Here is a 21,596-nt window from a genome sequence, read left to right on the forward strand (position 1 = left end):
TCCGTCTCCATCTCCTCTCCTCGCCAAATGCCCCGCTCGGGGTCCGACCCCGTCAGCAGACTTACAGCACCTGGTCCATTCTCTGTCTCTCTCTCCCACCTTCTCCCTCAAAACCCCGCTCATACAAATCGTCCAGATACACCAAAGTCATAACAACTATCCCAATTGGTTCGTAACATCCTCTTTTCACCCCCTAACCCACAACAAGCTGCTAGCGCAAAGCTTTCTCAGCATTTAACATAACAAAGAAGCATTCTCGATTAAAACATAACAAAGAAGCTATTTTAATTAGCCTCCACAGTAACATAAAAGACGAAACCCCCTTACATACAGAATTCCGAGTTATGTTATGGATCAAGAAAAATGTGTTAGTGGATCTGATGCAAATTTAGCAGCCATGAGGAACCAATGTAAGGTACTTCAGTTTCATTTTGAATAAATGAGCTTTCTTAGAAGGTTTTAATTAGTTTAATACATTATGATATTTTAATTGTTCATAACATTCAAAAATATTTTACTTTCATTTATTTAATATTTAAATATTTTTGATTATTTTCTGTAGATCTAATAGTGTTAGGCAAGGAGTTTTTCTTACTCACCATCGCCATTCTTTTGGTTGGGTTCATGCCCACAAGATGGAACTTGCCCAAAAAAGCACTATCTACAGTGTGAGACCGTGCCCCACAGGGTCAGGTTGATCCTTTGGTGACATTGAGCAATCGGCAACAAGAAGGTATGAATTCACAGCACAGGTCAGCGGTAAGTAAAGATAACACACCACTGACAGGAAATATTGACCATCATCTCCAAAGAAAAAGTGATCCAAATATCCTCTTACACTTCTGGTTTGACAACATTTAATGAACGAAAGCTAGAGTCTGTCAACCTCATGTTGCTATTTGTAGTCCTCAACCCTGACCAAATACATTTTAGAAAAAAATGTTAAAACTGTACTTTTTCCTTAAGCACTAAATAAACCAAAATTCTTATGAGTCTCTTCACGTAGTTGGTGATGGAACTTTGGATTTTCCAACCAAGGGCACTGTGAATGTTCAAGATAATGACTGACAGAGTTTTGGATATGAAGGAAATCAAGGGTTATTTGGTCAACACACTAAGGTAAGTGCTTTGTTAATGAAAGACGAAGCAGGAAAGAAGGCTCAAATGCTCATTCCTCTACCTATTTTTGAGCCTTCATGCCGAGAGCAACCTTTCATTCTATCCAGGGTTGCTCAAGGCAGTAAGTGTAAAGTCCTTTATATGTCAAGAAATCTGAGAAGTGGATACATTGATAGGAAAAGTTTAGAGGGACACGGACAAATCGGATTAGCTCAGGTAGGCAACTTAATGGGAATGAGCAAGCTGAGTTGAAAGATCTGTTTCAATGCTGCATACCACTCTGACTCTGGGTGAGTTCTAAAATTAAAGGTTCGAATTAAGGACTAGCCACAGTAATTTTTAATCTACTGCTTTGTCAGACAAACACAACACCTCCTTTCAATAACTTAGGCCATGTGTGATGAATAAATTGCATTGCAAAAATGTCATGAGAACCAAGCCATTAAACATAAGGAAGTCCATCATCATATATTTCGAACATTGTACTTAGTTTATATCATGTTGGCAAAAAACTGACAACGATTTGGTTTGCATATTTTATCATCAAATTAAAACATTATTTACATCAATCTAAATACAATTATCATAAATAAAATAATGTACTTTCAGAGTGATGATTCTGCCAGATTTTTTTCAGCAAATATCCTTCCAAAGATGTTTTTAACCCCCATACATGCTGAAAAGAAAATTCAAATAGTGAGACCAATAAGCATATACATATGGTCTTGTTGCATAAATACATCTGGAAAATGTGCTATCACTTCTACAAAGTAACTCAAAAAGGTAATGACTCAAAAAGTTCCAGATGTACACTTTGCACTTGATTTATTTTGCCAAGAGCTACATTTCAATCAACAAAATGAAATGCTCTATTTGTGCCAAGATTTACTGCAGACGTCACCATAATATAGGTTAAGAATGATGGACAAAGACCAAATTAGTGAAGGTTTAAGGAATAAATAAATGCTAATGTATTCAATGTGCAAATGATAATTACAAAGATGATTACCCATAGAACATAAATCAGAGTTATTGGATCCATAAAATAAATTTTAATAACTGAGAAAGTGACTGTAAGGAAGAGTTAGAGTTGGATTGTTCACACAAAGACAATATCAACAATTTCTTCTCTTATTGTGAATTATTTCTCACAAACATCTTACTGCAACTCAAAAGCTTTTTAATTTCCATTAATATATCTGTAAATATTGGGCATAAGATTAGATCTAAATCGGAAGAGTCAAACATAGACAGATTATTTATCTCCCTGCTGTTAAGTCTTGAAGATGTCTTAGCTCAGAACAACTGAACTTGGTGGTGACTGATGGCTTTAGAACAAACTTTATGACACTGATGTTGAAAGAGTGCTTACCCGTGGCTTATCCAAATTCTACCCTTATACTGATGGCCTTGCAAATTCCTTCAGGATGGGCTTTTTTTGGACCTACAGGCTTATGCTCATCAGTCTTTTTGTGTCTCAGAAACTAAATAGGGACAGCATTTCTCTAATAACAAATGTCCTATTTTTCAATATTTTTAAAACATGTTCATTCAATACCTTTTTAATTTTGATATTAGAGAAAAATATAATGTATGACTGAATTAATTATTTACACTGTGCTAAACCAACTTCTCAAATTAAGTCTGTAATTTTATATGAATAAATTGGCTGCAGGATCCAAATTTAATCCCTCAATGTTTCAATGCCAACATCTGTAGTGTAACGTACTTTCCACAAGGTTGCAGTTCCAGTATGTTTGGGGATATGATCTTATCCACTTACTGAATATTAACTTCCATGCAAATTATATGGTAATTGATAAGATTTCTGCTGTAGGGTAAAATATGCAATATTATTCACTCTCATGTGACCTTAGGAAGCCATGGGGATGCTTTGAAATATTGAGGAGATTAGAAAGTCAATTTAGAAATCATAAATAAACAATTCTTAAAATAATTTTCAAGGAGCCTAATCGAACTATCTCTCCAGTGGATCTGGGCTTCAGAACACTGTTTTCTTCAGTGACAACTCTGAGAATATTCCAAAACATTTTAAATAATTTATCATCATTGGGTGTCCTGTGAAGGTCATGAGTGGTGAATAATTCTGGATCGGTCCCATCACTTTCAGATGGTTAAAATAAAAACTATTGGCTCTGTGAGGGGTTCCAGGGATGAGTAGTCTAACTGTACCTGTCCTTCAGGACTCTTGGATCAATTATTCAGCTGCAACCTTACACGTTCAACATAGATAAATTATTCTAAATGAAAGTGTTACAGGGTCGCTCTGTGATGGTTGCTACTTGTAGATGTTAAGTTTTTCTTCATTATGTAAATTTCTCATTGGCAGAGAACTATTGTCATAAACATAAGCTGTTCATCATGATTACTAAATGCCAAAAAAGAACATGAGAATGGGAGCATGTGCTGATGCTGCCATTTGCAAAATCACCACTGACCTTTTTCCTATATTTCAAATATTTTATTTTGTAGTTCTTCAAGCATTATCTATTGCAATAGCTTTCCTTTAAAGGTAATAACAGATTATGATTAAACCTCACCAGGCATTTTGAAGCTTTGTGACAAAAACTTTGAGAAAGGCAGATTCATGGACTCTTCTTTCACCCAGGTACAAGTAACTTTTGAAAGCTTTTCTAAAGTACTTTGATTCAGGCATCATCCCTGAAGAAGATGGCAAGTTTGTCATCGAATCTCCGGTTATAATCAATATTTGCATCCGGCTGGAAGCCCAAGAAGAGTTTATTCATCATATACACTGGGAAAGCACTTTTTTTAACTTCAATTTTTTTGGAACACCTTGAAAATCAGAAATATTGAAAATTATTTTAAAAATCTACAATGAAAAAATAAATAAGTAAATATATCACTCAAAGACAATATTAAACTGAAAAATATTAAAGTACAATTAATAAAAAAACAAACAAAATGCCATTTCACAATATGAGTCGCAGTCATTCAAGAAATTGGGTCGTTACCATATTCCTTCCCTACGTTGTTTCTCTCCATTCAAATAAATGGGCTTGTTGCCTTGACACAGTTCCAGCAGGCAGATTCGCCAGTGCAAGTTAGTACTTTCTCAGGGGATCAAGCATCAAAGGCCAGACAGGAAATGGGTATCTTGTTCCTAAGATTGCAAGGGCTCTCCACTGTCTACAAGAATTCAGTTCTGATAATATAATGGTGCACTCCGGGTCCAATCAAAGGTATAATTGTTCATAGTTTAAGTCTCTTTCAAGGTTGTAAGACACTGCTGGATATTAAGAACACCAGGTTCTGTAGCTCTACCCCATCAGTGAGTTGCTTGATAGCGATGGAGCTGGACTTATTGCATACTGTCGTTGTGTTGTTGCCTGGACTCGTGGCATACTGTTGTGCTGAGGTGGTGCGTGATTCAATGAATGGACTGAGTGATTATCTTGGATGATTTTCTTGTGATCGTGAGACCCTGTTGGACATTGGTAACATAGTATACCAGAAGTCTGGTTCACTGGTTCATCGTCAAGACCAACAGCAGAGGAGCTGTGCTGCCACAGTTGTGGCGCAGACTAGTGCCTCCCGCTGCGGGGTTCCCTGCTGCGGCTGCACAGGAGAAAAGGCGCTGAGGTGGTACGGGAGAAAGCAGAGCCTCTGTAGGTGTGCTGGAATCCGTATATGTTGGGGGGCTGACCCCTCCCTCTGTAGGTGTGCTGGAATCTGTATGTGTTGGGGGGCTGACCCCTCCCTCGGTAGGTGTGCTGGAATCCGTATGTGTTGGTGTGCTGACCCCTCCCTCTGTAGGTGTGCTGGAATCTGTATGTGTTGGTGTGCTGACCCCTCCCTCTGTAGGTGTGCTGGAATCTGTATGTGTTGGTGTGCTGACCCCTCCCTCTGTAGGTGTGCTGGAATCCGTATGTGTTGGGGGGCTGACCCCTCCCTCTGTAGGTGTGCTGGAATCTGTATGTGTTGGTGTGCTGACCCCTCCCTCTGTAGGTGTGCTGGAATCTGTATGTGTTGGTGTGCTGACCCCTCCCTCTGTAGGTGTGCTGGAATCCGTATGTGTTGGGGGGCTGACCCCTCCCTCTGTAGGTGTGCTGGAATCCGTATGTGTTGGTGTGCTGACCCCTCCCTCTGTAGGTGTGCTGGAATCCGTATATGTTGGGGGGCTGACCCCTCCCTCTGTAGGTGTGCTGGAATCCGTATGTGTTGGTGTGCTGACCCCTCCCTCTGTAGGTGTGCTGGAATCCGTATGTGTTGGTGTGCTGACCCCTCCCTCTGTAGGTGTGCTGGAATCCGTATGTGTTGGTGTGCTGACCCCTCCCTCTGTAGGTGTGCTGGAATCTGTATGTGTTGGTGTGCTGACCCCTCCCTCTGTAGGTGTGCTGGAATCCGTATGTGTTGGTGTGCTGACCCCTCCCTCTGTAGGTGTGCTGGAATCTGTATGTGTTGGTGTGCTGACCCCTCCCTCTGTAGGTGTGCTGGAATCCGTATGTGTTGGGGGGCTGACCCCTCCCTCTGTAGGTGTGCTGGAAGCTGTATGTGTTGGTGTGCTGACCCCTCCCTCTGTAGGTGTGCTGGAATCCGTATGTGTTGGTGTGCTGACCCCTCCCTCTGTAGGTGTGCTGGAATCCGTATGTGTTGGTGTGCTGACCCCTCCCTCTGTAGGTGTGCTGGAAGCTGTATGTGTTGGGGGGCTGACCCCTCCCTCTGTAGGTGTGCTGGAATCTGTATGTGTTGGTGTGCTGACCCCTCCCTCTGTAGGTGTGCTGGAATCCGTATGTGTTGGTGTGCTGACCCCTCCCTCTGTAGGTGTGCTGGAATCCGTATGTGTTGGTGTGCTGACCCCTCCCTCTGTAGGTGTGCTGGAAGCTGTATGTGTTGGTGTGCTGACCCCTCCCTCTGTAGGTGTGCTGGAATCCGTATATGTTGGGGGGCTGACCCCTCCCTCTGTAGGTGTGCTGGAATCCGTATGTGTTGGTGTGCTGACCCCTCCCTCTGTAGGTGTGCTGGAATCCGTATATGTTGGGGGGCTGACCCCTCCCTCTGTAGGTGTGCTGGAAGCTGTATGTGTTGGTGTGCTGACCCCTCCCTCTGTAGGTGTGCTGGAATCCGTATGTGTTGGAGGGTTGACCCCTCCCTCTGTTGGTGTGCTGGAATCCGTATGTGTTGGGGGGCTGACCCCTCCCTCTGTTGGTGTGCTGGAATCCGTATGTGTTGGGGGGCTGACCCCTCCCTCTGTAGGTGTGCTGGAATCCGTATGTGTTGGTGTGCTGACCCCTCCCTCTGTAGGTGTGCTGGAATCTGTATGTGTTGGTGTGCTGACCCCTCCCTCTGTAGGTGTGCTGGAATCCGTATGTGTTGGTGTGCTGACCCCTCCCTCTGTAGGTGTGCTGGAATCTGTATGTGTTGGTGTGCTGACCCCTCCCTCTGTAGGTGTGCTGGAATCCGTATGTGTTGGGGGGCTGACCCCTCCCTCTGTAGGTGTGCTGGAAGCTGTATGTGTTGGTGTGCTGACCCCTCCCTCTGTAGGTGTGCTGGAATCCGTATGTGTTGGTGTGCTGACCCCTCCCTCTGTAGGTGTGCTGGAATCCGTATGTGTTGGTGTGCTGACCCCTCCCTCTGTAGGTGTGCTGGAAGCTGTATGTGTTGGGGGGCTGACCCCTCCCTCTGTAGGTGTGCTGGAATCTGTATGTGTTGGTGTGCTGACCCCTCCCTCTGTAGGTGTGCTGGAATCCGTATGTGTTGGTGTGCTGACCCCTCCCTCTGTAGGTGTGCTGGAATCCGTATGTGTTGGTGTGCTGACCCCTCCCTCTGTAGGTGTGCTGGAAGCTGTATGTGTTGGTGTGCTGACCCCTCCCTCTGTAGGTGTGCTGGAATCCGTATATGTTGGGGGGCTGACCCCTCCCTCTGTAGGTGTGCTGGAATCCGTATGTGTTGGTGTGCTGACCCCTCCCTCTGTAGGTGTGCTGGAATCCGTATATGTTGGGGGGCTGACCCCTCCCTCTGTAGGTGTGCTGGAAGCTGTATGTGTTGGTGTGCTGACCCCTCCCTCTGTAGGTGTGCTGGAATCCGTATGTGTTGGAGGGTTGACCCCTCCCTCTGTTGGTGTGCTGGAATCCGTATGTGTTGGGGGGCTGACCCCTCCCTCTGTTGGTGTGCTGGAATCCGTATGTGTTGGGGGGCTGACCCCTCCCTCTGTTGGTGTGCTGGAATCTGTATGTGTTGGGGGGTTGACCCCTCCCAATGATGCTGCTCTCCAGTGTTTGCTCAGTGGAAGAACAAGCTGAACCAGGACAACACCCCATGTTCCACCAACCTACAGGCTCAGGGGCTTGGGCTATATTATTTTTAGTGTGGTTGTATGCTTTCTGCTATGTGCTATGTGCTGTGTGTTATTGGGTTTTGCACCTTGGCCCCAGAGAATGCCGTTTTGTTTGGCTCTATTCATGTATGACTGAATGATAATTAATCTTGAACTTGAACTTGATTTAAATCAGGAATGAGCTATTTCCCTGAGCAAAGAAGGTTCTAACTAATGGGATAGGATGAAGTTAATTGGTAGAAGGAATTGAGTAGTAATTAAGTAAAAAGCTTTTATTGAATGGAATTCACAGGCTGAATGGATGGTGAGAAAGTATTAGGAAGTACCTGGATGACCCACAACCTACCAGGCTATAGATCAGGTGCTGGTCAAAGGGATTGATATAAGCTTCACTTTGGGCAATCATAGACTTGATTGGCAAGTAGTTTCCTATTGTGCCTTAAATTCCTATAACTGCTTCTCCTCCTCAGCCTGCTGTATGACAGCAGGATACTGCAAAATCACACAAATCTAGAAAACTCCCTGGAAAAACTTCCTACTATTTACCCTGACTCAGTCCCTCACACTTTTGCATACCTCTTCAATATTGTGAGAGTCTCCCTTTATTCTGCATTACAGATTCCAGACACCCATCTTTTCATATTGGTTATCTCCACTCTTACCTTTCAACCCTGCTGAAGGGTCTCAAATCAAAATGTCAACTATCCACGTCCCTCTGTAGATGCTTTTTGACCCACTGAGTTTCATCCAACTCCTTTATGTGTTGCTGCTATTTATTTAGTTGTAGCAAGTTTGATATTCTTTGCTCAGCAAATGAAATATCTCGTACACCTTCTCAACCACCTTCTTAACCAGCATAAGTAGTTATGCTACTGCCTTCAGTGATCCTTGGACATGCACACCAGCAAGTTTCTGTCCCTGAAGAATGTCCGTGATTCTACCATTCAGAATATTTTGGCAGTATCAGTACTCCCAAAATACATCACCTCATAATTCAGGATTTTCAGAATTAAATTCTTTCTGCCATTCCTCTGCCCTTCTTCCCAACTCATCAAGATCATTTTGTAGCTGAATAATCACCAGTAACAATCTCCATGTGATCTGTAACATTCACATCTAGATCTTTAAACAAACAGCAAGCAATCTATATCCAATCCGTGTGGTACACCACCGGTCACAAGCTTTGAATCACAAACTCTCTGCCTCCTATCACAAAGCCAATTTTGGATTCAATTTGCCAAATTGTCCTGGATCACATGAGCTCTCACATTTTGGACATGTTTCCCATTTGGAAACTGATCAAAGGTGCATGTAAACCAATCAACTGCATTACACTAATAATTGGTAATTAGTAGTTGGTTTCTCATTGTCACAGGCACTAACATACATATGAATATCTTTTGTTTACATTCTATTTGGATAGATCTTTCCATACATAAATAGATTGAAGTCATACAAAAGGAGGAAAAAACACAGAAAGCGGAACATGGTGTTATGGTTACAGAGAAAATGCAGTGCGGATCGACAGAAGTCACGTTTAACTCTGTCTTTGAAAAATTTAGTCAAATTTAGTACAATCATCACGCTGTAGAAAATACAAGACTGCATTGGAGTGGATGCCAAGGAGATTGCCAGGGATGGATGGTTTTGATTACGAACAAAGAATGAATTGGCTGAGGTCATCCACTTACCAAGCTCCTTAAACTCTGCCTGCACAATCGCATTTCCTTTTTTTCCTCATCTTTGCTTCTTGTATAGACCATAATCTCTGTCATTTCAGCTTGCTCAAATGGAATGGACACCGTCTTTGTCATGTCTGCCGGTAAAAGCTTTGCCAGAGCTGTGTGATTAGTTTATTGACATGCAGTTCACTGAGTGCTTCCAATAAACGTCATGACAATTTTAACAAAGCCTGCACAAATTCGGCAAGTGATATCCATAAAGTCAACTGCTTTTTGCAAAATTGCTAAGAAATACTGAATGCTATTTGTAGACACTCGGTCAATGTGAGGAAAAACACTGGGAGCCCCATCCATAACCACTTCAGAAACAAGTGCATATAGCCTTCTTTGTCAGATCCCGTAAGTAAAGGCCAAAGACTTGCAGAAGAATTGAACACTTATTGCCACAGAAGGACTTTGTGCTTGTGTGCCCAGAACTTTAGTAGTCCTGCTAGGTTCTGACAAATGCATTATCTTCCTGGTGCAAGGAAAACACCAGGGCTAGTGAAAAAGGGTGAGGATGGAGAGAGCAGTGCACAAACAAGAAACTGTTAAAAGAGGAAGGAGGTGCAATGAAAGCAAACAGACAAGAAAAATACAAGTGAATTTTAAGGTCTTCAGTGTGTTTCATTGAGATTTTCACTGATCTGAGCCTAAATCAATTAAAGGTGTAAGCTCTTTGAAGGTTTTCAAGAAAATCTTCCAGGAGATTTTGATTTTGTTCTGAAATTAATTCAAGATTGGATTTTTGGGAGTTAACATATCGATATGGCCTCCTTCTAGTTACTGTAGCATCAGATTAGCCATGGATTATAGGGCCAGCAAGCTGCAGCTCTTTGGAATTTGTATATAAAAGAGGCAACATAGCACTGGAGATACTCATTTAATAGACCTATATGATACTATATATTCTGTGGCAATGTACCATCAGGAGAAGTGATTTTCCCCATCTCTGCAATCAACTTTGTTATGATGAATCTAGAGAGAAACACAAATTTTACTGCATTTGATTCTGGCCCGCAAGACCATGAGAATACAGTAAATATCCCTATACACCAGAGAATGACTTTGAACATCTGGATCACTACTTGCTGCTCTTTCATCAATGTCCAGCACTGTTACTCATTTATCACTGTATTTTGCACACACCCTGTAATTTCTCTTCAACTTTTTTTACGCTATGTAGAGCTGTGATAATATCTGATTTATGCGAGGGCCACTGATCTTTAGTTATGCAGTGAGTGGCTCTGTTCAGATATGATTTACTTTCATTTGACTTTACTCAATTAACCTTTTTCTATGACTGGAGAAGTCTTGTCATCTAAAATAGTATTCATATATTAGAAAGGTTGTCTATGCAAGTCTTCTACATTCATTACCAAAGACTTACAGTTATCTTCTTCTGAGTAAATCTATAATATAAAGAATTACTCATGCAAAATTTCGGGATTGCAACCTATGCCACACGCCAGTCAGGGTAGAGACAAAATGACTTGGCAGGTAAATGCGTGGCTGAGAAGCCGGTGCAGGGAGCAGGATGTCAGGTTCTTGGATCATTAGGATCTCCTCTGGGGGTGGTGTAGCCTCCATCGGTCGTAGTCAACCATGGGTACTGTGCCTCTGGTAGCTACTGGTTTGTGACGCTATAAAGCGAAGCTGGAGTGGCCTCTCCAAGGTGCAAGCCAGGGCAGAGTTGATATGGAGATCCATCTGTTGCCCATGCAGTGGGACCCCCCTCTCCATGCTGACGACAGGTCCAAAGGAACGACGAAGTCGATACACTTTGGTGCCAGCAGCATCGCAGGAGTTGCCATGCCGGTGCTGGGTACAACAGTCAGCCGCCTTCGGGACTCCGACTCCGGATTTTTCCTCGGGGTTTACTCCCAAAGCCTTTCCCGTGAGCGGGTATAGCCGCAAGGCAGCAGAGGTTTGAAATTGGAGTTTTCCCTCTCCTAGATGAGCTACCATCCTTGGTTAACGAGCCCCATCTGCCCAAAGCAACTGGTTTTGAGGCGCCAGTGGCCCGCCTTTGCTCCTTCTCCTGTCGGTGAGAACAGCTCCGCCAGGCATAAGAAATATGCCACATGTGAAGGTCAGCAGTTGGATTTGGTTGTTAGAGGCTGTTTGAGATGCACACCATGATGAGCATTTGTTTAGCAGTGGGAGCTCGTCCCCACTACCACCCTTTGGCTATGACTACCTTTGGAGTTTCTGGAGGTGGTATGACCTGTACAAAAGGGATGGGTTGCACCTGAACCTGAGGGGGTCCAATATTCATGCAGTCAGGTTTGTTAGAGCTGTTGGGGAGGGTTTAAACTGATTTGGCAGCGGGATGAAAACCAAAGTGAATGGACTCAGGAGAGGATAGATGGTAAAATAAGCAAAGATAGTGTGCAGTTAGACTGTCAGGAAGAGCAGGCAGATGATGGGACAAAATTGCAGCCAGAAAGGTGAGCATCAGTGCATTAGGGATGCAAATTCATAAAGGGTAGCAAATGCAGTACTCAAAGTGCTATATCTCATTGCATGGAGTATAAAAAATAAGGTGGATGATCTTGTTGCAGTTTTACAGATTGTCGGGTATGATGTTGTGGTCATCACTGAATCATGTCTGAAGGATGGTTGTAGTTGGGAGCTGAATGTCCAAGGTTACACATTGTATCGGAGGGATAAAAAGGAAGGTAGAGGGGTGATGTGGCTCTGCTGGTAAAGAATGGCATTAAATCATTAGAAAGATGTGACATAGGATCGGAAGAGGTTGACTCCTTGTGGGTTGAGTTAAGAAACTGCAAGGGTAAAATGAATCTGATGGCAGTTATAAACAGGCCTCCAAACAGTAGCTTGGATGTGGACTACAGAGTACAATAGAAAATAGAAAAGGCATGTCAAAAGAGTAATGTTATGATAGTCATGGGAGATTTTAAATGCAAGTAGATTGGGAAAAGCAGGTTGGTAATAGATCTCAAGAGAGTGAATTTGCTGAATGCCAACGAGATGGCTGTTTAGAGCAGTTTGTCATTGAGCCTACTAGGGGATCAGCTACACCAGATTGGGTGTTATGTAGAGAACCGGAGGTGAATAGGAAGCTTATGGTAAAGGAACCATTTGGAAACAATGATCACAGTACGATTGAGTTCAACTTGAAATTTGATAGGGAGAAAGTAAAGTCTGTTATAGCAGTATTTCAGTGGAATAAAGGAAATTACAGCGGTATGAGAGAGGAGTTGGCCAAAATAAATTGGAAGGAGATGCTGGCAGGGATGACAGCAGAGCTTGTGTTTCTGGAAAAATGAGGAAGGTGCAGGATAGATGTATTCCAAAAACAAAGAAATACTCAAATGGCAAAGTAGGTGGACAAGGAAAGTCAAAGCTAATGTATAAGCAAATGAGAGGGCTTACAATAAAGAAAAAAATAATGGGAAGGTAGAGGATTGGGAAGCTTTTAAAAACCTACAGAGAGCAACTAAAGGAATCATTAAGAGGGGAAAGATGAAAAATTGAAAGCAAGCTAGCAAGCAATATCAAGGTGGATAGAAAAAGCTTTTTCAAGTACGTAGAAAATAAAAGAGAGATGAGAGTGGATGTAGGACCACTAGAAAATGAGGCCAGAGAAATAATGGTGGGGAACAAGGAGATGGCAGATAACTAAATGAGTATTTTGTGGAAGACACTAGCAGTGTACTAAGTGTTGAAGGGTGTGAAAGGAGAGAAGTGAGTACAGTTACCATTACAAGGGAGAAGGTGCTCAAAGAGCAAAAATCAGCATTGTTTCCTTCAGGGAAGGTCTTGCCTGATGAACTGGTTGGAACTCTTTGAGGAGATTTCACGTAGGATAGATAAAGAGGGTGTAGTGGATGTTGGATATTTAGATCTTCAGAAGGCCTTTGACACGGTGCCACACATGAGGCTGCTTACTAAGTTAAGAGCCCATGGCAATACAGGAAAGTTTCGGGCGTGGTTAGCGCATTGGCTGATTGGCAGGAGACAGCAAGTGGGAATAAAAAGATCCTTTTCAGGTTGGCTGCCAGTGACTAGTGGTGTTCCACAAGGGTCGGTGTTGGGACTGCTATTTTCCTGTTGTGTATCAATGATTTAGATGATGGAAGAAATGGCTTTGTTGCCAAGTTTGCAGATGATACGAAGATTGGTGGAGGGGCAGGTAGTGTTGAGAAAACAGGCAGGCTGCAGAAGGACTTAGACAGATTAGGAGAATGGGCAAGAAAGTGGCAAATGAAATACAATGTTGGAAAGTGCATGGTCATGCACTTTGGTAGAAGAAATAAATGTGCAGACTATTTTCTAAACAGGGAGAAAATCCAAAAATCTGAGATGCAGAGGGACTTGCAAGCTCTTGTGCAAAACACTCTAAAGGTTAAGTTGCAGGTTCAGTCGGTGGTGAGGAAGACAAATGCAATGTTAGCATTCATTTCAAGACGTCTAGAATATATGAGCAGGGATGTGATGCTAAGGCTTTATAAGGCACTGGTGAGGCTCACCTTCAGTATTGTGAACAGTTTTGGGCTCCTCATCTAGAAAAGATGTGTTGCATTGGAGAGGGTTCAGATGAGGTTCACAAGGATGATTCCAGGAATGAAAGGGTTATCATATGAGGTATGTTTGATCGCTCTGGGTCTGTACTCACTAGAATTTAGAGGGATGAGGGGGAATCTCATTTAAACCTTTCAATGTTGAAAGTCCTAGATAGAGTAGATGTGGAAAGGATATTTCTCATGGTGTTGGGGTCTAGGACAAGATGGCACAACCTCAGGATAAAGGGGCATCCATTTAAAACAGAGATACTGAGATATTTCTTTAGCCAGAGTGTGGTGAATATGTGGAATTTGTTGCCACAGGCAGCTGTGGAGGCCAGGTCATTGGGTGTATTTAGGGCGGAGACTGATAGGCTCCTGACTGGCCACGGCATTGAAGGTTACGGAGAGATGGCCGGGGTGTGAGGCTGAGGAGGGGATAGAAGGATCAGCCATGATGCTTGTTTATTAATGTTCTTCCACTGCACCCGCTAACTTTCATTAGTGTAACTGTGTAACATCATTTATTTGCAATGGCAATTGCTTTTGATCAGCTCCACATTTGCCTTTTGCTGACTCTTCTATCCTGTATTTGTGTTGTCCTCTTTAATTCCATCAATCCTCTTTATAAGTTGCAACAGGCTCTTAAAGTTGTTAATATTAAATTCACATTATCAGGGCAATATTAGTATGTATATTGTCTCTATATGACACTTTGAGGGCATCCTCCTGCATCACAAATTCTATTACTTGTACAGTTCACAAGGACGTGCAAGGCCATGTTGACAAATCTGTCTTTTTGCTGAGCCACTTCCAAATAAATTTCATAGCCCCACAGATACACTGACAACTTCCTTCAACATTTAGTACAGTTAAATCGTTTTCTGACTGTTTGAAAAGGGCATGTAGCTGCACTAAAAGGGTAATAGGATCATTATTCCTGGTACACTCTGATTGGTTATTTTGACCTCTAACAAAATTGCATTTTCAGGAGGAGCATGATTCAAAAGGGTACATTTCCACCATTTGTTCAAGTCGAAATTCTGTGACTACTTGGAATTTAATGCAGTATTCAAGATAGTAAAACTGACACAATTTTAGCAGCCAAAAGTTTGAATTTGTAATGACTTTGAATAGAGCAGCTTCATTTAATTGAATTAACAGTAAGAGGGAGAGTTTGCAAAATTGATTTTGGGAAGAGTATCTAGAAAATCTTTTTGAAAGTAGCTTAGGAAATTGCAGATGCATTCTCAATTCCACAATATGCATTCACAATTGGTGCTCTTGGAAAAATTATTCCTGGAAAAATCAACTTGGAAAATGTAGCCAATTGCCATATGTTAGGAGAGAGCCAGTTTCTGAAGGAAACGATAAAAAATTAAATGTAATAATTTTTTCCAAGTGTATCAAATATTTTAAATTCAGTAAGGAAGCAGAATATTCAGTAATTGCTTCAATTTTACCAGTGAAATTCAGTAATAGATTAATGTTTCATCAAGTGCATGGAAGTGCTGCAGCTTTTGCAGCAAAAAAAACAGTTGAGTGGTGACATGAAGAGATAATTATAATATCGTAACTGTGCTGCAGAGGAACAATGCTGCAGATAACATAGGAGTATAAGAAAAAGATGCAGGAGTAGGCATTTGGCCCCTTATGCCTGGTTTCTGTGCAATTAGATTATGGCTGATCTCTTTTTCTGCAATGTCACTTCCCTGTACTAATCTGTATTATCTTAATATCTGAAAATCTCACTCTTAGTTTGTAACATACCCAACAACTAAGCATTTGTGGCTGTCTTCGGTGAAGAATTCCAAAGATTTACCACTCTTGGTTTTAACCTGGATATATTACATTTGTTCCCCTCAGACAACTCAGTGCTTTGGAATATGAACTGCTGGCACCCAACACTGATCTAAAAGTCCAAACCTGGAAGTTACCTGTTTATTCCAACTTTCTGTTTTCTATTAGCTATTTCATGTCATTTTATTACCACTCCACCCTCTCCAGCACTGCACGCTGTACTTTTGTTTAATAAACAGATGTGTGGCACCTTATTGCGAGACCATGGATCTGCGCCTGGAAAGTCTTCACTCTCCAAGGCGTAGGCCTGGGCAAGGTTGTATGGAAGACTGGCAGTTGCCCATGCTGCAAGTCTTCCCTCTCCATGACACCGTGTCCAAGGGAAGGGCAAGGGCTGATACAGCTTGGCACTAGTGTCGTCGCAGAGCACTGTGTGGTTAAGTGCCTTGCTCGAGGAAACAACACGCTGCCTCGGCTGGGGCGAGTCAGACCCTTCAGGTCGCAAGTCGAATGCCTTAACCACTTGGCCACGTGCCCACACATATAGATGTCTGTATAAAAGGGTGACAAATCTCTGGAATTCTACACTCCAGGGGTTTGTTATTGCCAGATCATAATGGGTACTTTGAAAGATCAGGGAGTTGAGAGTGATGGGAAACTGGTGCAGAAGAGGAGATGAGGCCTGGGAAGGGAGGGAGGGAACGTCGACTCAGACCATAAGAGGCCTGTGTTGGGCATTTTCATGCCTTACAAGGCGCAGATTGGAAGTCTGTGTGGGGCAGCACTCCTTGCACAGACACGAGTGCAATGTGTTGTTAAGTGCCTTGCTCAAGGGCACAAACACGCCGCCACAGCTGAGGCTCGAACTAGCGACCATTATCTTATTCAATTGCAAGATAGGCTTGAGGGATTAAGCAGCCCCCTTCTGCTCCTATTTTCTTTTGCAGAAACAAACACATTGCTTGACCTGACTCACTCTTTTCTTTTCTGCTTGTTACAAACTTCAAAAAGTCTAATAAATTTTATAGATATTAGTTTCCTTTTCAAAATTCATGGTGACTCTGGCCAAGCCATTATAACTTTGCATGTGTCCTGATACCACTTCCTGAGTAATGAACTCCAGCATTCTCAATGTGGCTGATGTCTGTAGTTCCTTGTTTTATCTTTATAGCCTTCCGTAAATAATATAGTTATATATACCTCTTTCTATTCTTTGAAACCATTCTAAAATTTATGGAATTTTGGAATATGACAAGCCAGCTCCTTCAGACTTAAGGTGTAGGTCATCAGTTCCTGGGGATTTATGGTCTTTCATTCCTATTAATTTTGACGCACAAATTAATTACCAGTGGTAATTTCTTTAGGCTCCTCATTCACAGTAGACCCATGGGATTCCACTGTTTCCATGAGATTTCTGTGTCTATTTCTGCAAAGAGACTTACAATATTCAGTTTTTTGGCATTTCCTTATTTACCAATATATGTCATTTCTTCCGCCCATTCATTTCCACTAATATCTTCATTTTCGCATATCTATAGATGCTTTTGCAAACAAGTTTCATTTTTCTTATTTACCATTCATTATATTCTACATTCCCTTTCCATATCAGTATTTTGGAGGGTAAACAAGTAATGTAGTATCAACACCTTTTATGTTATCAATGTATTTTAAGTAAAAATAAAATTTATCCTCAAAATATATAAGAATATAATCCAAATTGTGCTCTTATTTCAGATTTTTATTTACTTCATCTTGCCCATATTGCCACCAAGCACTCTTACATAACAATTAGAAATCATAGAAAAACTACAGCACAGAAACAGGCCCTTTGGCCCTTCTTGGCTGTGCCAAACCATTTTCTGCCTAGTCCCACTGACCTGCACACAGACCATATCCCTCCATACACCTCCCATCCATGTATCTGTCCAATTTATTCTTAAATGTTAAAAAAGAACCCACATTTACCACCTTGTCTGGCAGCTCATTCCACACTCCCACCACTCTCTGTGTGAAGAAGCCCCCCCTAATGTTCCCTTTAAACTTTTCCCCCCTCACCCTTAACCCATGTCCTCTGGTTCTTTTCTCCCCTTGCCTCAGTGGAAAAAGCCTGCTTGCATTCACTCTATCTAACTCCATCATAATTTTATATACCTCTATCAAATCTCCCTTCATTCTTCTACGCTCCAGGGAATAAAGTCCTAACCTATTCAACCTTTCTCTGTAACTGAGTTTCTCAAGTGCCGGCAACATCCTTGTAAACCTTCTCTGCACTCTTTCAACCTTATTTATATCCTTCCTGTAATTTGGTGACCAAAACTGAACACAATACTCCAGATTCGGCTTCACCAATGCCTAATACAACCTCATCATAACATTCCAGCTCTTATACTCAATACTTTGATTAATAAAGGCCAATGTACCAAAAGCTCTCTTTACGACCCTATCTACCTGTGACGCCACTTTTAGGGAATTTTGTATCTGTATTCCCAGATCCCTCTGTTCTACTGCACTCCTCAGTGCCTTACCATTTACCCTGTATATTCTACCTTGGTTTGTCCTTCCAAAGTGCAATACCTCACACTTGTCTGTATTAAACTCCATCTGCCATTTTTCAGCCCACTTTTCCAGCTGCTCCAAGTCCCTCTACAAGCTTTGAAAACCTTCCTCACTGTCCACTACACCAGCGGTCCCCAACCACCGGGCCGCGAGGAAACGATATGATTTGGCGATATGAGTCAGCTGCACCTTTCCTCATTCCCTGTCATGCACTGTTGAACTTGAACGCACGCGAGGTCATTACCCACGCGTCATCCATGTCAGCACTGGAAGAAGATCAACTCCTCAAACTTGCAAATGATGGCGGGATGAAAAGTATGTTTTGCATAACATCTCTGCAGGCATTCTGGATCAAAGTCAAGGCGAAATATCCTGAGATAGCCACGAAAACACTGAAAACGTTGCTTCCATTTCCAATATATCTCTGCAATGAGTGCAACGAAAACTGAATTGCGGAATAGACTGGACATAAGGAACCCCCTTCGAGTATCACTGTCTCCCATCATCCCTCGATAGGACCGGCTTGTTGCGGGGAAACAAACCCAGGGTTCCCACTGATTCAGCGATATTGGTGCATTGCAATGACTTTATATGTTCAAACGGGGAAAATATGTGCTGTGTGTTCAATATCCAAATGTTACTTAAAATGTTATGATGCTATTGACTTACTTATATAACCATATAACAATTACAGCATGGAAACAGGCCATATCGGCCCTTCTAGTCCGTGCCGAACGCTACTCTCACCTAGTCCCACCGACCTGCACTGAGCCCATAACCCTCCACTCCTTTCCTGTCCATATACCTATTCAATTTTTCTTTAAATGATAATATCAAACCTGCCTCTATCACTTCTACTGGAAGTTGGTTCAACACTTATTTCAAGCTCCCCTGATAATTGACTTAGCACTGATCCCTGCGCCACACCACTAGTCACAGGCCTCCACTCTGAGAAGCAATTCTCTACTACCACTCTTTAGCTTCTTCTGTTGAGCCAATATCTAATCCAATTTACCACCTCTCATGCATACCTAGCGACTGAATTTTCCTAACTAACCTCCCATGCGGGACCTTGTCAAAGGCCTTACTGAAGTCCAGGTAGACAACATCCACTGCCTTCCCTTCATCCGCTTTCCTGGTAACCTCCTTGAAAAACTCCAGTAGATTGGTCAAACATGACCTATCACGCACAAAGCCATGTTAACTGTCCCTAATAAGTCCCTGTCTATCCAAATGCTTGTAGATTCTGTCTCTTAGTACTCCCTCCAATAACTTACCCACTACCGACATCAAATTTACCAGCCTATAATTTCCCGGATTACTTTTCGATCCTTTTTTAAACAATGGAATAGCATGAGCCATTCTCCAATCTTCCAGCACCTCACCCATAGACACCGACATTTTAAATATATCTGCCCCTGCAATTTCAACACTAGTCTCCTTCAAGGTACAAGGGAATACCCTGTCAGGTCCTGGGGATTTATCCACTTTAATTTGCCTCAATATAGCAAGCACCTCCTCCTTTTCAATCTGTACAGTTTCCATGATCTCACGACTTGTTTCCCTTAATTCCATAGACTTCATGCCAGTTTCCCTAGTAAATACAGACACAAAAAACCGATTTAAGATCTCCCCCAGTTCTTTTGGTTCCACACATAGCCGACCGCTCTGATCTTCAAGAGGACCAATTTTATTCCTTACAATCCTTTTACTCTTAATATACCTGTAAAAGCTCTTTGGATTATCCTTCACTTTGACTGCCAAGGCAACCTCATGTCTTCTTTTAGCCCTCCTGATTTCCTTCTTAAGTATTTTCTTGCACTTTTTATACTCCTCAAGCACCTTATTTACTCCCTGTTTCCTATACATGTCATACAACTCCCTCTTCTTCTTTATCAGAGTTGCAATATCCCTTGAGCACCAAGGTACCTTATTCCTATTCACTTTGCCTTTAATACTGACAGGAACATACAAGCTCTGCGCTCTCAAAATTTCTTCTTTGAAGGCTTCCCACCTACCGATCATATCCTTGCCAGAGAACAACCTGTCCCAATCCACGCTTTTTAGATCCTTTCTCATTTCTTCAAATTTGGCCTTCTCCCAGTTCAGAACCTCAACCCCAGGATCTATCCTTGGCCATGATCAAGTTGAAACTAATGGTGTTATGATCACTGGAACCAAAGTGTTCCCCTACACACACTTCCGTCACTTGTCCTAACTCGTTTCCTAACAGGAGATCCAATATTGCATCCCCTCTAGTTGGTCCCTCTATATATTGATTTAGAAAACTTTCCTGAACACATTTTACAAACTCTAAACCATCTAGACCCCTAACAGTATGGGAGTCCCAATCTATATGTGGAAAATTAAAATCCTACCACCACAACTTTATGTTTCCTGCAGTTTCCTGTTATCTCTCTGCAGATTTGTTCCTTTCTGCAGAATTTGGGATATACAGTATCTTGGTACATTATCTTGGTACATGTGACAAAAATAAACTAATACTAATAACTTTCACCTCTTCCCTTCCCAGGATCCAAGAACCAAACAATCATTCTAAGTGAAACAGCAATTCACTTGCATTTCTTCCAATGTGATCCCCTCTGTCTGGGGAAACCAAACACAGATTGGTTGATTGTTGATGACCTTGAGTTTCCAGTTAACTGCCACTCCACCTCCCCATCCCACTCTCTTTCTGATTTCTCTGTGTCTTAAAATGCTCTTTCTTCCTGCCCACAAGAACTATTTCTTCCTGCTATCATTTTCCCCTTCTCTTTATATAGTCTGTCCTGCTGGGGCACCCATCCACTACTATCTGACCTAAATTGTTTCTGTCACATCCGAAAAAGGGTCCGTTGTCTGAAGCAGGATAAAAGAGAGCTATGTTCCCTGTAGAGCCCAGCAATAGACAGCAGTCTGAGGACCTCAGCCAGCTTGGAAGGTCTGGAAGTTCAGAACTTGTACTGGAGTCCCAGAATTGCTGGCCTTGATGAGGATGGATAAGACTAAAGGACATAGGAACAGAATTAGCCGTTCAGCCTTTGACTCTGATTTATTTTCCCTCTCAACCCCATTCTCCTGCCTTCACCCTGATTCCTTAGATACCCTTACTAATCAAGAACCTGTCAACATCTGTTTTAAATATACCCAAAGATTTATCGTCCACAGCTCCTAGTGATAATTAATTCCACAGACTCCTCACCCTTTGGCTAAAAAAAGTTTCTCCTCATCTCTGTTCTAAAGGGATACCAATTCTGATGCTGTATCCTCTGACCTTAGATTCTCCCACTGTTGAAAACATCATCTCCACATTCACTCTACCCAGGCCTTTCAATATTCAGTAGGTTTCAATGAGATCCCTCCACATTCTTCTAAGCCCCAGCAAGTGCAGGCCCAGAGCCATAAAATACTCCTCATATATTAACCCTTTCATTCCCAGGATCATTCTTGTAAACCTACTTTGGACCCTCGAGTGAGCCCTAAAATCCAGGGCATTTCTGTGAGGATCTGGGTTGTTTTCCAGATTGGAGACCTGTGATTAGTAGTATGCTG

At 42.3% G+C, this 21,596-nt stretch overlaps 1 long non-coding RNA gene across 1 annotated transcript in view; it reads right to left on the reverse strand.

Annotated features, from left to right (window-relative positions):
* Window positions 1-1,533: 1,533 nt before the first annotated feature.
* Window positions 1,534-21,596, reverse strand: part of LOC134339425 (uncharacterized) — a 105,140-nt gene continuing 85,077 nt past the window's right edge. Inside the window, exons 4-5 of the long non-coding RNA XR_010016397.1 lie at window positions 3,681-3,936; window positions 1,534-1,795 (exon numbers count right to left, since the gene is read on the reverse strand). This is a non-coding gene — a long non-coding RNA (uncharacterized LOC134339425). The remainder of the gene's footprint in view (window positions 1,796-3,680; window positions 3,937-21,596) is intronic.

Source organism: Mobula hypostoma, chromosome 2, assembly GCF_963921235.1.
Source record: "Mobula hypostoma chromosome 2, sMobHyp1.1, whole genome shotgun sequence".
Taxonomy (NCBI): Eukaryota; Metazoa; Chordata; class Chondrichthyes; order Myliobatiformes; family Myliobatidae; genus Mobula; species Mobula hypostoma.